General features: G+C 45.5%; 1 protein-coding gene across 1 annotated transcript in view; it reads right to left on the bottom strand.

The window, feature by feature from the left end:
* AMOTL1 (angiomotin like 1) overlaps positions 1 to 13,423 on the bottom strand; it is a 77,666-nt gene extending 64,243 nt beyond the window's left edge. The window contains exon 1 of the mRNA XM_028726103.2: positions 13,321 to 13,423. The gene's annotated coding sequence lies outside the window, so the exon portion shown is untranslated. The remainder of the gene's footprint in view (positions 1 to 13,320) is intronic.
* Positions 13,424 to 16,474: the final 3,051 nt, after the last annotated feature.

Here is a 16,474-nt window from a genome sequence, read left to right as displayed (position 1 = left end):
GCAGGGATTGCTCTCCTCTTGTGGAGGCTTGGGAAGGAAGCTGCATGCCCACCAGCCATATCGTTGGTGGGGTGCAGCTGGCGGGCGTGCAGGGAAAGGGGAGGCTGCCGGCAAAGCCGTGCAGCTCCCCCACTTGCTAGGGCATTCCTGAGAGACCGGCGCCCTGGCGCAACGAACCACTAACACCAATGGGAAAGGCGGCTCTGCCTGTTCCTTTCACAGAGCTCCAATTCCCAGAGTTCCCTGGGAAGAGGAACTGCCTAGTGTCCAGCAGCCCCGAGAATGTCAGGACCTTAAGCCATCACGGCTTCTCACTTTGTAGCACAGAGTCCCTATTTCCCATCTTTGTTGAGGTACACTAATCAGAATGGCTTCACATTGGAGGAAGCAGAGGGAGGAGAGCTGCGGACTGTGGCCACCTATTCCGCCCCCTCCTCTGTCGCTGTTCCTGGGAGCCAGAGAAGGCCTGGTGCAGGGAAGAGTCTTGTGCCAGGTCCATCATTCCCCATAATTCTTTGGGGGAAGCCATTACCGTTTATAGTAGTATGATACTGCCTTTAAATGCATAGTGCAGATGGGGTCCAACTCCAGTTCAATGCAGTTTTATTATCTATATTTGTACAGGGCTGGCATCCGCACCTGACATCCTTGGGCAGCTGGCAGAGCCTCAGTGCCTTGGCAGGGCTTACTGCAGCTGCCTGCCTTAGGGCAGCCTTTAGTGTATATATATATTTATTTTTCCTGGCCTAGCACCCAGAGCAGCACAGGGAGCCTGAGCCTAGCTGACATTTTAATGCCGTTTGTGTCATTTCAATCAGCACCCAATGGGCTTCATTATAATTTTTATGCGCTCCCCACTTATTTCGAGTCATGAAAACGTTTCAGGTGCCGTGCAGCAGGGTTTCGTTCCCTTTGGAAGGTGGATGATGTGTTTGTGATTCTCAGCCATTGGTATTCAGAGGCATGCTGTCTCTGACTGGAAATTTACCACAGACATTATGGCTCGTGGCTACGGAGAGCCTCATCCTCCATGAAGTGTTCTAATCCATCGAAGCTGATGTCTCTCCAGGGTTTAAGAACATAACGTTATGAGACAGAGGGGGTGTCAAGTGTATGGGCTTGGGGGGCAGTCCAGTCCAGATGATTTCCTTGGCTCCCCTCCAGGCCTATGATGCTGTATCCAATAAGGGATATAATCTAGTAGGAGAGGCTGTGGAACCTGTTAAACAAGGCACTGGGCTTTGGCTGACTAGTTAAGTACCACGATTTAGCATATACAAAGAAGTCGTGGGGTGCCATTCATTGAAGTAAATGGGTGGGCCTTTCCCTCATCCCACTCACCTAGCTGGTATGTAGGAGGAACAACAGCCAGAGTTATAAGGTTAAAAGCAGGTGAGAAACTGCGGAGAGACAGGTTTTTGCTCTGTTGGATCTAGAGTTGTAACTAATGGAAATGCTAGCTCTTTGGGGGTGTTAGTGCTGCAAGAGCCTCTAGCCTATGCTCAGATTGTAAATAAAACCATACATTCTAAAAACACTACAGTTTCTGCTGACCTTCATTCCAAGGAAACAGAACACTGAGTAAGTGCTGAAACCCCTGGGGTCTCTCACGGCTTGAAGGGGGAAGTGTCTGGCCCTGTTGGATCAGACCAGTAGTAGGCCATGTCATCTAGCATCCTGTTCTCACAGTGGCTAACCTCATGCCAATGGGAAGCGTAAACGCAGGACGTAAACACAGCAGAGTCTCCTCACTTGTGATTCCCAGAAACTAGCCATTCAGAGGCATACTGCCACGGATAGTTTCGGACTGGAACCACAGCATGAGGAAAATACTGATAGGCGATATCATGTTGTTGTTGTTTAGTCGTGTCCGACTCTTCGTGACCCCATGGACCAGAGCATGCCAGGCACTTCTGTCCAGGGGCGCCGACTTATAAAAAATATTGGGGGGGCCCATACCGGGGTCCTGCCCCGGGAAGTTTTCTAAGTTCCCCGCAGGGCGGGGCCGCTGCAGGAGGGTAAGTGGCGAGGGCGGGACGGGGCCGCGCGCTCCTTTCCTCGGCTGCCCTTGTCGCGCGCCTTGGCTCCCGCGGCCGGCGAGGGGAGCCCGGGCCGCGCGCGGCTGCTGCTGCCGCCGCCTCTCCTGGGGGCGCCGCCTCCCCGGGCGGGAACGCTGCGGGTGCGCGAGGGATGCCATGGGGTATTATTTTCACCTTGCTTTTTTAAAAAGGAAAACAAGCTACACTTTACTAAATGTATGCAAAACACCTGGAACATGCAGCTCTTTAGATGGCAATGAAGGTGGTGAGAATGGAGAAGTGATGATCTCATTGCCCTCTGGATTTTGGGTTAAATTTTTGAGATTATAAGCTTTATCGTAAAGCAGGTTTTAGAAACGAAACTCACCCTGATAAGGCCCATCTAAGGACTAAATGCCATCTACATAACATGCCCAGAATCTTATGTTTTTTTGCAAGTCGTGTTGTTCTGCCAAAACGCAGGCTAAAATGACTGCATGGAAAACGTGGCATGCTAATAGCGATTTGAAGTTAAATATTCATACTGATGAATAGCTATAGCAGCAGAGAAACCCTAAGGTTACAACCACATTGGCAAGGATACAGCCACAATATTCCCGCACACCAAACACAAGCATGTTTACTTGGAAGTAAGTTCTATTGATTTCACCACTTTAAGAAAATTATTCAGCGGCGCCCGGCAGAGCAGCCCTCTCGGCAGAGCCCCCCCAATAAAATTTTTGAGGGGGCTTGGGCCCCCTTAGGCCCCATGGAGTCGGCGCCTATGCTTCTGTCTTCCACTGCCTCCCGCAGTTTGGTCAAACTCATGCTGGTAGCTTCGAGAACACTATCCAACCATCTCGTCTTCTGTCGTCCCCTTCTCCTTGTGCCCTCCATCTTTCCCAACATCAGGGTCTTTCCCAGGGAGTCTTCTCTTCTCATGAGGTGGCCAAAGTATTGGAGCCTCAGCTTCACGATCTGTCCTTCCAGTGAGCACTCAGGGCTGATTTCCTTCAGAATGGAGAGGTTTGCTCTTCTTGCAGTCCATGGGACTCTCAAGAGTCTCCTCCAGCACCATAATTCAAAAGCATCAATTCTTCAGCGATCAGCCTTCTTTATGGTGCAGCTCTCACTTTCAGACATCACTACTGGGAAAACCATGGCTTTTACTATATGGATCTTTGTTGGAGATATCATAGCAATTGCTAAATATCTCAAGAGATGTTGCATGAAAGAGGGAATAGGAAACAAGCTTGTTTTCTCCTGCTCTGGAGGATAGGACTCGAACCAAGAAAGGAGATTCCGACTAAACAGGAAAAGCTTTCTGACAGTAAGAGCTGTTCAACAGCGGAACAGACTTCCTTGGGAGGTTGTGAACTCAACTTACTTGGAGGTTTTTATGCAGTGACTGGATGGCCATCTGTCAAGGATGCTCTAGCTGAGATTCCTGCATTGCAGAGGGTTGGACTAGATGACCCTTGGGGTCCCTTGCAACACTATTACTCTATGATTTGGCTTCCCTCATGCCACCCCACACTTTAAATTTTAATTCTTAAATCAACTGTACAAGAACAAACTTCATGGCACGCAACACTGATTCGGCCTTGGTAGCAGAATTAAACAGTAGGCTGATATATATACAACTCAATAGAATTGAGCCTATTGAGTTATATATACAACTATACAGCTCAACAGGGTCAATTCTATGCTACCAACGGTTCAGGACCTGCTCTCGGACAGGACTAATCAAATTACTTTAATAGTGGCTGAATTTTTGAGTGCTGTCCATGTAGATAGACTGGGCCATTATAAAGAGATTTAGTGGTTCTTAATTGATCGGTGATGTGGTAGTGTTGTATTGTATTATTTATGCAAATTGATTCTCTCTGGAGTTAAAGATCTGACTGGAACAAACCTTGTTATGTTGAGCTTGTATTTTGCACAATTTGTATATGGTGTCTGATAATGTATGGTTTGCTATGCCTAATAAAGGATATTATACGTATACATAGACATACACACACACACACACACACACACACACACACATATATATATATATATATATATATATATATATATATATATATCGGTGCCTAGGACTTGCCGATCGTATGGTCGGCGGTTCGAATCCCCGTGACGGGGTGAGCTCCCGTCTTTCGGTCCCAGCTCCTGCCCACCTAGCAGTTCGAAAGCACCCCTAAGTGCAAGTAGATAAATAGGTACCGCTTTATAGCGGGAAGGTAAACGGCGTTTCTGTGTGCTGCGCTGGTGCTGGCTCGCCAGAGCAGCTTCGTCACTCTGGCCATGTGACCCGGAAGTGTCTTCGGACAGCCCTGGCTCCCGGCCTCTTAAGTGAGATGAGCGCACAACCCTAGAGTCAGACACGACTGGCCCGTACGGGCAGGGGTACCTTTACCTTTTATATATATATATATATATATATATATATAGTTGTTGTTGTTTAGTTGTTTAGTTGTGTCCGACTCTTCGTGACCCCATGGACCAGAGCACGCCAGGCACTCCTGTCTTCCGCAGTTTGGTCAAACTCATGCTGGTAGCTTCAAGAACACTGTCCAACCATCTCGTCCTCTGTCATCCCCTTCTCCTTGTGCCTTCCATCTTTCCCAACATCAGGGTCTTTTCCAGGGAGTCTTCTCTTCTCATGAGGTGGCCAAAGTATTGGAGCCTCACCTTCAGGATCTGTCCTTCCACTCAGGGCTGATTTCCTTAAGAACGGATCGGTTTGATCTTCTTGCAGTCCATGGGACTCTCAAGAGTCTCCTTAATTGAAAAGCATCAATTCATCAGCCTTCTTTATGGTCCAGCTCTCACTTCCATACATCACTACTGGGAAAACCAGTATGCATTCACCGTCCTAGAAGCATAGCTGTCAACTTACAGATATGAAAATAAGGGACCAGCAGCCTTGAAAATAAGGGACCAGCCGCCAAAATAAGGGATCTGCAGCCTCACCTGTTCCACACACTCCAGTCTTCCTGTCCTCCTGCAGTCTGGTCAAACTCATGCTGGTAGCGTCGAGAACACTGTCCAACCAACTTTGTAACCAGAGGTTCAACTGAATAGAATCTGAATCACATGCACCACAAGGCCTATGCAGCCTCAACTTAAGATGGCTTCCCGGCCTGGCTTTGCACTGCAAAGTTTGCAGCAGCACATGCAACAAAATGGCGTCCAGCATTGAAAAACCCCCTCAGCTTGCATTAACTAGCCACACACAAGGCATGCAAGCTCCACCCCCCCAGTCGTTCTTAGACTTCTTATTGGGTGAGCAACACAGCCAAGCAACACAGTTGGAGCCTCCCTCCTCCCTGGCCGGCAGGGAGAGAGGGAGAGGAGCTGCTTCCTTTGAAATTTAAGGGACATCCCTCAATAAGGGACAGCAGTGGGACATGGCGCTGGAATAAGGGACTGTCCCTTCAAATAAGGGGCACTTGACAGCTATGCCTAGAAGCAGAAAACTCTGACAAACTGGAACATGCAAACAATAGCTGGGTCAGGGAGAAAAGGTTAATGGAAGCCACTTACACTTCACGCATAAACACCCACACAATGTAGGCTTCTGTGGCACGCGGATTTGAACAATGAAAGAAAAAACAAAGCCTTGTTTTATTTAAGGGCGGCACCCAATTGAGAAACCACAATTAATTTAATTAATTAATTAATATCTGCACAAGTTTTCCTACGGCTAAAACAAACAGCTGTCCAATCACCACCGCATGTTCTGAAGAAAAATGTTCTTCAGAGAGGGCTTGCACAATATCACAGCAAGCACATAGAATCATTGAATTGTCGAGTTGGAAGGGACCCAAGGGTCATCTAGTCCAACCCCCTGCAATGCAGGAATCTCAGTTAAGGCATCCATGAGAGATGGTCACCCAACCTCTGCTTAAAAACATCCAAAGAAAGATTCCACAACCTCCCGAGGGAGTCCATTCCACTATTGGAACAGCTCTCAACTGTCAGAAAAATCTTCCTGATGTTTAGTCAGAATTTCCTTTCTTGTAACTTGAAGCCATTGGTTCGAGTCCTAGCCTCCAGAGCAGGAGAAAACAAGCTTGTTCCCTCTTCCATGTAACAGCCCTTGAGATATCTGAAGATGGCTATCATATCTCCTCTTAGTCTCATCCTAAATGGCCTCGGTCCTGTATACCTGAAGGAGCGTCTCCACCCCCATCGTTCAGCCCGGACGCTGAGGTCCAGCGCCGAGGGCCTTCTGGCGGTTCCCTCATTGCGAGAAGTGAGGCTACAGGGAACCAGACAGAGGGCCTTCTCGGTAGTGGCGCCCGCCCTGTGGAACGCCCTCCCATCAGATGTCAAAGAGATAAATAATTACCTGATATTCAGAAGACATCTTAAGGCAGCCCTGTTCACGGAAGTTTTTAATATGTAACGCTGTACTGTTTTTAACACTGATTGGGAGCCACCCAGAGTGGCTGGGGAAACTCAGCCAGATGGGCGGGGTATAAATAATAAATTATTATTATTATTATTATTATTATTATTATTATTATTATTATTATTATTATCATCATCCTTTCCGGGCTAAACATACCCAGCTCCTTCAACTGTTCCTCATACAGGCTTGTTTCTATCTCAAAAGAGGATTTCCTTTCTGTTTTCAAGAAGAAAAGTCTCTTCTAAAATGGTATTGGTACTTGCTGTCACTGGTGGATCTTTAACTCTTTACATTTGAAATAATACTTAAAAAAACCTAGCTGTCCAATTAATTGGAGACATTTTTTAAATTGATAAAAAATAGTTGCTTAACCTAATTTCTGTCAATTCAAAGTTTAGTTGACTAAACACCAAAATTCCTTCCTTCCTTTGTATCAAAGTTACAGTAGTCTGTGGATTATTTTTCTAGTTGCATTTTTCAAAAACCACTAATCTTTAAGAACTGGATGCTGGGGAACAAAGGTCAGCTAAGCTCTTAGCCTGGAATGTCTCCAGTTTAAAATAATCTTCTGCTGCATGTATTTCCCTGGACAGGAACAGCTGTGCCAGAATTGTTTTAGCCTTTATGCACCCCACTAGATTTGCACATTGTCCAGAGGAAAAATAAATAAAAGGAATAGGCAAAGACCAGCTTACACAAGCAAGAAAATTTATGGGGCTGGAACGCAACCTCACACACCTCTTATTTTGCGCAAAAGTTATGGACTCTCAGTTACTTATTGCAATCCACATTGGGATTTGATCCTTTTGGAAGAACCTGGCAGCTGATCTCCCATAGTAGCAGATTGCTGTGCTCTTTAAATTCATCTCCAACATCCTATTCCTTGTAGTCTACTTTGATCCTTAATTCTCATTGAAAATGTGCCACCACGGTGCTTTTTTAAGAGTTTTCCAAGGTCTGAAATACCCCAGATTTAGAGTTGGCACACACACACACAAATACATTTTTTCAAAACCTGTCTAAAATATGTACTCTAAAAATACCTCAGAACTTTTATTTGAGCATAAATATCAATTTTCCGGCCTATAAACTCCAGCGGTGGTTTGAAAATATGCCAACCACCTATGTTTTGTGTGTAGTGCAAAGTGGTTTGTATTCTATCAGGGGACTAAACTGGATGCTTACTTTTTGGGCCAGTTTCCCACCTCCTGAGTTTCTTTCTTTGTCTGCTTGCTGAATTTTGCCAAGGCTGGATATTTTTCTCATTTTAATTAATGTACCATGGCTGGCTGGGTCTAGTTAAAGTAGTGCTGCCTGGGAGTTGTAGTCCTAAACATCTGGAGGGCACCAAGTTGGGGAAGACTGACCTACAGCTACAGGACACATGTACACTAAAGGGACTGGATGGGGGTTTGATTTCTGCTCCATTCTTGGAAACCACCATGCAATACTTGGTACAATGCAAGGCGCAAAGGCAACTGGCTCCATTTTGTTCCGTTCCATTGAACAAGTCTGTTTCTTGTTCCAGACAGAACATGAAATGTTGAAATGCTAGTCATTCAGTCAAATAGGGATTCTGAGATGGTGTCTTAATTTTTTGGTGTGGCCATGTGTTTTACTTTATAGAGGATAGTCCTCTGTTTAAAGGTGTTCTTTATTTGAACAGCTGTCCAAGTCCTTTTTTACAGATAAAGAACCCTAAGAAGAGAAAGCAGATTATCCATCTTTGGTTAGCAAACAAACAAACAAACAAACAAACAAACAAACAAACAAACACTTACTTACTTACTTCTAAGCCACTCTGGGCGGCTTCCAACAGGATATTAAAAACACAATAAAACATCAAACATTTAAAGCTTCCCTAAACAGAGCTGCCTTCAGATGTCTAAAAGTCATATAGTTGTTTATTTCCTTGACATCTGGTGGGAGGGCGTTCCACAGGGCGGGTGCCGCTACCAAGAAGGCCCTCTGCCTGGTTCCCTGTAACCTCACTTCTCGCAGCGAGGGAACTGCCAGAAGGCCCTCGGCACTGGACCTCAGTGTCCAGGCTGAACGACGGGGGTGGAGACGCTCCTACAGGTATACTGGGCCGAGGCGTTTGGACAACAGACAGAGCAGATGTACAAGCCACCTAGTCACAGTGGGTAGTATTTTACTAAATGATTCCACTAGTGCAAGTAGTTTTTGCTGCTTTAAAGGAAGTCTGTAATGAAATATTGGAAGGGGAAAAGGCACCAGAGTCGTGGAAAGAAGCGTACATTACACTTATACCGAAAACAGAAACTGAAAAAACTCAGCTTAAGAACTACCGCCCCATATCATTACTCAATGTGGATTACAAAATTTTTGCAGATATTTTGGCCAAGAGATTAAAAAAAGTGTTGATGGAAGAGATTCATAAAGACCAAGCAGGCTTTCTTCCGGGCAGACATTTGTCTGATAATTTGAGGAATATAATTAACATCTTGGAAAAGCTAGAAGTGAATATTAATACTAAGGCAGTTTTGATATTTGTGGACGCGGAGAAAGCCTTTGACAACATTTCTTGGAGTTTTATGAAGAAGAACCTACAGGGGATGGGGGTGGGAGAAGGATGGAACATTCCCGCTTCCTCTCCCAGTGTGCCTCCTGCACACTCCACAGATCTGCTCCAGAGGGTTTAGGGGAAATGCCACAACAGAATTAGGGAGCGCTGGCTTCCGCCGCTAGGCCAATTGGCAGACCAACTCAGTGTTACAAAGATGTCTGCAAATGTGACATGAAAGCTGGCAACATCCACCCTGTCCTGTGGGAAAACCTTGCAGACAACTGCAATGCCTGGAGGCAGGCAGTCAGGATGTGCATCCACAGCAAGGACCAGAGGAGGAATGACCGCTGGAAGGAGTGCAGAGAGAAGAAACGCCATGGTGCATCTGCAGCGGCACAAGCACACACCTTCATCTGCCCCAGCTGCAACAAAACATGTCTCTGCCATATCAGTCTCTACAGCCGCTACAACCGTCCAACAGCTTGACCTCAACGCAAAAGGCTCACTCCTCTATTGTCTCCCAAGACAGACTGATGCCAACACAACAGGAAGAAGAGAGGGCAGTTAAAACTCCTTGTGTTCGCAGTACTGTTTAGTTGGATACCACCCAATATTCTGCAGTATGGTGCAATGTCTTATAGCTGTATTGTTAGAATAGTTGGGTGCCTCTCCCTCTCTCTGCCAAGCAGTAGTAAGTCCATGGGGTTCCAGGCACTCACCCAGGGTCTGTGTTCCTTTGGAGGATTGAGTCACAGCAGAGAATGTTGTAGCTTTAAGAAATATGGTTTATTCACCTATTTATACCATCAGTCTGCATGGAGGAATACAGCAGCCATTTCAAGAGGGGCTTGTCCCCCACAGCAGTGCAGTCAGCCTTCAGCCAGCCTTCCCAAGATGGATCTAAGTCTTATTTCTTCTTCTTCTTCTTCTTCTTCTTCTTCTTCTTCTTCTTCTTCTTCTTCTTCTTCTTCTTCTTCTTCCCCCTTGCTAAAAGACTCCCTTTTCCTGTCACCTCCCACCCAGTTACCTTGGCACCATCTGTCTCCCCAGGTCAAAGGATTCCTCTCCAATGGCCCATCAACCCCTTTTGTCATGTTAACAGATTTGCTCTTCACTAAGCCAGCCAGTTCAGGGACGCGGGTGGCGCTGTGGGTAAAAGCCTCAGTGCCTAGGGCTTGCCGATCGAAAGGTCGGCGGTTCGAATCCCCGCGGCGGGGTGCGCTCCCGTTGTTCGGTCCCAGCGCCTGCCAACCTAGCAGTTCGAAAGCACCCCCGGGTGCAAGTAGATAAATAGGGACCGCTTACTAGCGGGAAGGTAAACAGCGTTTCCGTGTGCGGCTCTGGCTCGCCAGAGCAGCGATGTCACGCTGGCCACGTGACCCGGAAGTGTCTCCAGACAGCGCTGGCCCCCGGCCTCTTGAGTGAGATGGGCGCACAACCCTAGAGTCTGTCAAGACTGGCCCGTACGGGCAGGGGTACCTTTACCTTTACTTAAGTCAGCCAGACTGGTTTGTAAAACCAGCCCAGGGATTCTCTGCAGCTTGTACTTTCATCCATATCCCAACTAATCAAAATCCTACCATTTATTAATTTCTAGGGTTTAGGTGGGTTCTCCCCAAAATCTGTAACAGTATTTATAATGCACTATTTCTAAATTTGCATCTGGAAGTTTTTGTTGACATGTGCACACTTTATGTCAATCTGTGGCCTCTTTTGTTCTTTTTGGAGACGTGCATTTCTTCATTACTTTTCTCTCTCTCTGTGTCCGTGTGGCCTCTCTCTATGCAGACTGTCAGGAGCTCGTCCTATACTTGAGTAGGATCCTGGTAGAGTCACATGCCCGACTGGCATGTTCTTTGCCTCCTGGTCATTCTTCCGGGAGCTTCAATAGCTTTCTTCAGCCTGAACATCACAGCTACCGATGCCAACAGACATCGGCACACTTAGGGATCCGCAGAGTCTTTGCAGCTTGCATAACAGACCTCAGCAACTCAGCATTTTGGCTAATCTACTTTATTTACATATAAACACACACGGAGCACTGCAACATGGCTCCCTCTCTCTCTAGCATCAGACAGCAAAGAGAATGAACAAAGGACAATAGTCCAACTTCACGGAACACAGTAACACAAACATCCTGTCTCCGTCACTTCCCACTCTGTGAAGTCAAAACATACACTGTCAAGTGATAGACAACAATCCCATGACTGCAGACATGGGGAATGAATCTTCAACACAGACATCCTCTGTGCTAAGCCATGCGAGTTTCAGTTAAGCACCAGTGATGTGCTCTTTTTGTTACTGTTTTTAAAGATGGCACTGTTGGAAACCATGGATGATTTCTGCTATGCAGAAATAAAGCCGATATGGGAAAGACGGTATGTATAATGCACAGGGTGGATTTGATTTAAATCATGATTTAAATCATTAATTCAAATCATGATTTAAATCAATAGTCAGTAAGACTTGATTTAAATCAATTTTTTTACAGAAACTCATTCTTGCTGGTATAATCTTAATATTTGCATCCAGATGTAGATTTCATTATTGGAATAATAAATTTTCAGAGTAGTTTTTACTACTAAAATTTACTGATTTGGTTATACTATTAGAAATACTTAGACAGATAATTATGAGATTATTGTGAGGTTTAATAAGTTAACTGTTTATATTTGGACAACTTTTCTGCTGTACTTTATTGGAAGGAGAAAAATAATCATTTCCTTAATAACCATTTAAACAATTTATTTAACTAAAACAATTACATTATAGCATATGTATCCATGTTTGTTAACATTTTTTAAAAAACAAAAAACTTCAAATTGTCACACAATAAAATACAAGAAACAAAAGAAAGAATAAATACGATTAAAAATCAGTACAGTGGTACCTCGCAAGACGAATGCCTAGCAAGACGGAAAACTCGCAAGACGAAAGGTTTTTTTGTTTTTTGAGCTGCTTCGCAAGACGATTTTCCCTATGGGCTTGCTTTGCAAGACGGAAACGTCTTGCAAGTTTGTTTCCTTTTTCTTAACACCGTTAATACAGTTGCGACTTGACTTCGAGGAGCAACTCATAGAACACGGTGTGGTAGCCTTTTTTGAGGTTTTTGAAGCTTTTCCAAAACTTTCCCGACACCGTGCTTCGCAAGACGAAAAAAATCGCAAGATGACAAAACTCGCGGAACGAATTAATTTTGTCTTGCGAGGCACCACTGTATGACTATTCAATGGGATGGAAGTGCTACTGTGGCATGTGATTAATTTCATTGTAAGCGGCAGCTTGCGAGGATGATTGGGGGGGTTGACGTTATGTGCATGATATCCTGATGTTATGCATGTGAGCATCATGCCTCCCTCCCTAAGCTGGGCAGAAGCTTCCTGGGCTTTGGGAAGGAGGCCCAGACTAATTTGCAGGAACATTTAAGGGATCAGTCTAGTTCCCCTAGTCCACTGACCGCATGCCACTGATGTGCTACCTCTCATCTTCACAGACACACTACAGACCATCTGCAGGAAGCTTGCAACTACTGGTGGTCTGCAAACTGAAGATTCAAAACCCCCGACATTGTCCATATGATTTGTTCTGAGAAAGGCTGAGAGAGGTAAATCTTCCAAAAGCTCCTCACTGATTCCAAACCTGACCCATGGAGACCTTCACTCTCAACCAGCCTCGTGCCCTGATGCTTCCTCTAGCTGATTCCATCAGAGGGGAATGGATGTCCCATGATCTCCGTGGAACTTCTAGATGGGGTTAGCAGTGCCGGACAGCAAGCATAATCTTAGAAGAGGCATGCATCCCCCTTTCTCTCACAGAGGTAGGAAAGCATCTGCTAAGATGACACTTGTCTTTTGCAGCTTGTAACGTGTACTTATATTCCAAAGAAGTGGCTCTCCAATTAATTGGGGGCACCTTTTTCCTCGATTGAAACGCTTTGAAAGGTTTAATCAAACTGATTCATCCACCAAACATTGTAGCCCTATTTATAATGTTCCACAGCTAAGTCTCCGCATTAAAGACAGATTCATTGGTAAGCCCTGGCTCAAACGATCCACACACTGCATGTGTGTCTTTTTCTTGCAATGGAAAATTCGAAACAAATAATAAAAGCAACCATAACAACATCCTAAGACTCCATTTCCAGCACAGTCAAGGGTATTTCAGGATGCCAATCTGATTTTCATATGCGGAATTGCACAAAATAATTTCTTTGTGGCTTTTCTTCCCAAACCGCCTTCTGAAAAGCAAAGCTAAGACTCTTGTGTTTTGCCATGCAACAACCCTAAACACATTGACCTCAATCAGCACTAGAAACCCTTGTAATAAATGCAAAACGACAAAGAGCAAAATCTTACCTGTACACTGTCGACTCTCCTTTGACGCTTTACGAAGCACAAGGCTTGCCCCCTTGCAAATTGCGTGTTTCTTTATCCGGTGATGACTCTCTCGAAAGTATGTGGCTGTTGTCTGGACTTGCTTAAGGTTTGTATAGGGAAATGACTGGAATTCTACTGTTCTTGCATTTTCAAAGAGCTTCAAAAGGCTTCTCCAAGCCTCCCAACCAGCACAATAAATACTGGGAGTATCTGAAGCGCATATTCATTGTCCTCCAGAATATATAATTAACTTTGGAAAATTAAACAATTGCAATGCAGCTGGAAAGATGGAGGAGACAAAAGCACCAATTGTTTAAATCCCTGTATATGAGCTTTTCAGGGACATCTACTTTGCCCACGTTGGAGGCGCTTTGGCCCCATCCAGAAATTCCCAACTGTGCAAATCAAGTTAGAGCTTGAGTTGTACAACACATTGGCCTCTCCCTAGCGAAAATGCAGCCTTGCCCCAGGGATTCGACAATTGTCTGTGATACATTAATACAGGCAGAGGCAAACTTGGCCCTCCAGATGTTTTGGGACTCCCATCATCCCTAGCTAACAGGACCAGTGGTCAAGGATGATGGGAGTTGTAGTCCCAAAACATATGGAGGGCCGAGTTTGCCTATGCCTACATTAGTATTTCCCATCCCAGTGACCAGTGGGTGAGATGCAGGCTTCTAAGTGTACCAGTTAGTAGTCCAGTATAGTAAGAGAAGCTGGCTGTTTCTATTCCAAGCATTCAGTGAGGAATAATTATGCTTTGCTCCCTCACTTTTTTTATGGAGCATCTGCTCAAATTCATAAGCAAAGCATCTTACACTCAATTGGGTGCTTCTTTTTCCAAATAGAGGATGCGGGTGGCACTGTGGTCTAAACCACTGAGCCTAGGGCTTGCCGATCGGAAGGTCGGCAGTTTGAATCCCTGCGACGGGATGAGCTCCTGTTGCTCGGTCCCTGCTCCTGCCCACCTAGCAGTTTGAAAGCACGTCAAAGTGCAAGTAGATTAATAGGTACCGCTCTGGCAGGAAGGTAAACGGCGTTTCCGTGCGCTGCTCTGGTTCGCCAGAAGCGGCTTAGTCATGCTGGCCACATGACCCGGAAGCTGCCTGCGGACAAACACCGGCTCCCTCAGCCAGTAAAGCGAGATGAGTGCCGCAACCCCAGGGTCGTCCGCGACTAAACCTAACATCAGGGGTACCTTTACCTTTCCAAATAGCATTGCCTTCTATGTTTCTTTTCTCTCCCTCCACTTAAATTGCAGCCAGAGGAGCAATCATAATCAGCAGTGCAGTGAGAAAGCTGGGAGTATTTAACACTTAAAATCTCCACAACACTTGGTATTGGGGAAAGAGGACTGCCTACCTGGCTACAGAGTGTGAGACTTTGGAAGCAGAATTGCTATTCAGAACAGCAGTGATTGTGTACTACCAAATCTCCCGCTTCTAGAAGCACCTGCTAAGTCTTACAAAGTTCTTGCTAAGCCCTTAAGAGGCAACACTGGTAGACTGGGGTTGCATTGATGCTCTTTTAAGCCCTGACCCCCGAGATCATGCGAACTCTTCAGTGTGTATGCATGCTCTTGTGTGATTAAAGTACGCTTCTGCAGCAGGGAGTCTTGTGTATCCGTGGAGACTCCTTGCACAATTGAGAACCCTGATCTTCCAGGGTGCTCAATCATTCGGGGAGCTTCATTTATCTACAAGTCTTCCTGTTGCAGTTGAATTATGCATGGGGCTGGAAAGAGGGCTTCCAAACTACCGTATCTCTATTTTCGAGTAGGATTCAATTACCGGTACATACTGGCAGATTCAGGTTATGAAATTAGCTGATTGGGAGATGTTGTGCGACAAACCTACTTCATTGCAAAAGATCAGACTTTTGTGATAAGGAATTTTAGGGGGAAATGCAGTGGATAGTATGGGACAACACTTGCTCCCCCTCCCCAAAAACAATTCAGGGTGGATGCTCATTAAATAGTCAATGAAGTCTAATTGCCCTGCTCAATTAACAGGTCACCTAGAAGTGTCCTCACTAAACCTGTGTCACCTCTAAGGGCAATAATGACTAAGGAGGAAAATGATTTTGCTGTTACTGCCCCCATAGTGCTGCTTGCCATTTTCGCAGCAGCACCACTACCAAGTCCCTCCATGCAAGTCATAATAGTAATTGTGAAGAGTAGACAACCTTGAAAATATGGAAATTTTCCTGTTCCACCTTGGCTTCTTCCCTCTGGGCTTGCAAGTTATTATCCAGGTAAGCTTCCCTCCTCCTACGCAGTAATGATGACTCCCTGGATCATTTGGTTGGGACATCAGTTACAATGCAGAATGGGTTGCAACACCTTACAAAGAGCTTCTTCACACCAGCAAAGCAAAGTTTTCCTTAGTGTGAAAGGGTTTCTTTTATGAACTTGTACCCCTGTCATTTTAGGATTCAGCTTCTTTGTCTACATCCAGCCCATCACTGCTTCCAAGGACTGGTCTAACACCTCAACCACCTCTTCCAATTCAGTTGAAACAGACAGATAGAGCTGGGTGTCACCTACATATTTATTGCACATCACTCCAAAACTCTGATGACTGCTGCTGGAGGCTTCGTAAGGAGCAGGGACACTGTGGGACACTGCAGGGCAACTTTCATGGTGCTAAACAGTAGCCTTCCACAACAACTTTCTGGAAATGTTCCTGCAAGGAGGAGCAGAACCACTGAAGCAAATTTTCACCTCTGAGATACTCCAGGACACTGTGGTCATCAAAAGCCACTGATAGGTTGAGGAGGAAGAGCAGGGGCACACACCCCTGACAAATGTCATCAACCAGGGTGACCAAGGCAGCTTCAATGCCATGACTGAAGCCAGACTGGTATAGATCCAAGTAATCAGTTTTCTCCAAGCATGCCTAAAGGTGGATTGCCACCTGTTTCTCAAGGACCTTGCCCCAAAAGAGGATATTTGCCACTAGGCAATAGTTGCTTAGCACTTTTGGGTCCAGGGAGGTCTTCTTAAAGGTGGGGCTGAGCCATCCTCTCCTTCAAGGAAGACTGGCAGCAGGAAGCCAACGTGGCATGTCTTAATTTGAAAAGAAACTTGACCTTTTAAAGGACTTTTCAAAGCTTCTGAAGAATAAATGTTACA

This window comes from Podarcis muralis, chromosome 4, assembly GCF_964188315.1.
Source record: "Podarcis muralis chromosome 4, rPodMur119.hap1.1, whole genome shotgun sequence".
Lineage (NCBI taxonomy): Eukaryota > Metazoa > Chordata > Lepidosauria > Squamata > Lacertidae > Podarcis > Podarcis muralis.
Note: the sequence above shows the minus strand (reverse complement) of the source record. Positions and strands in the feature narration are given on the sequence as shown.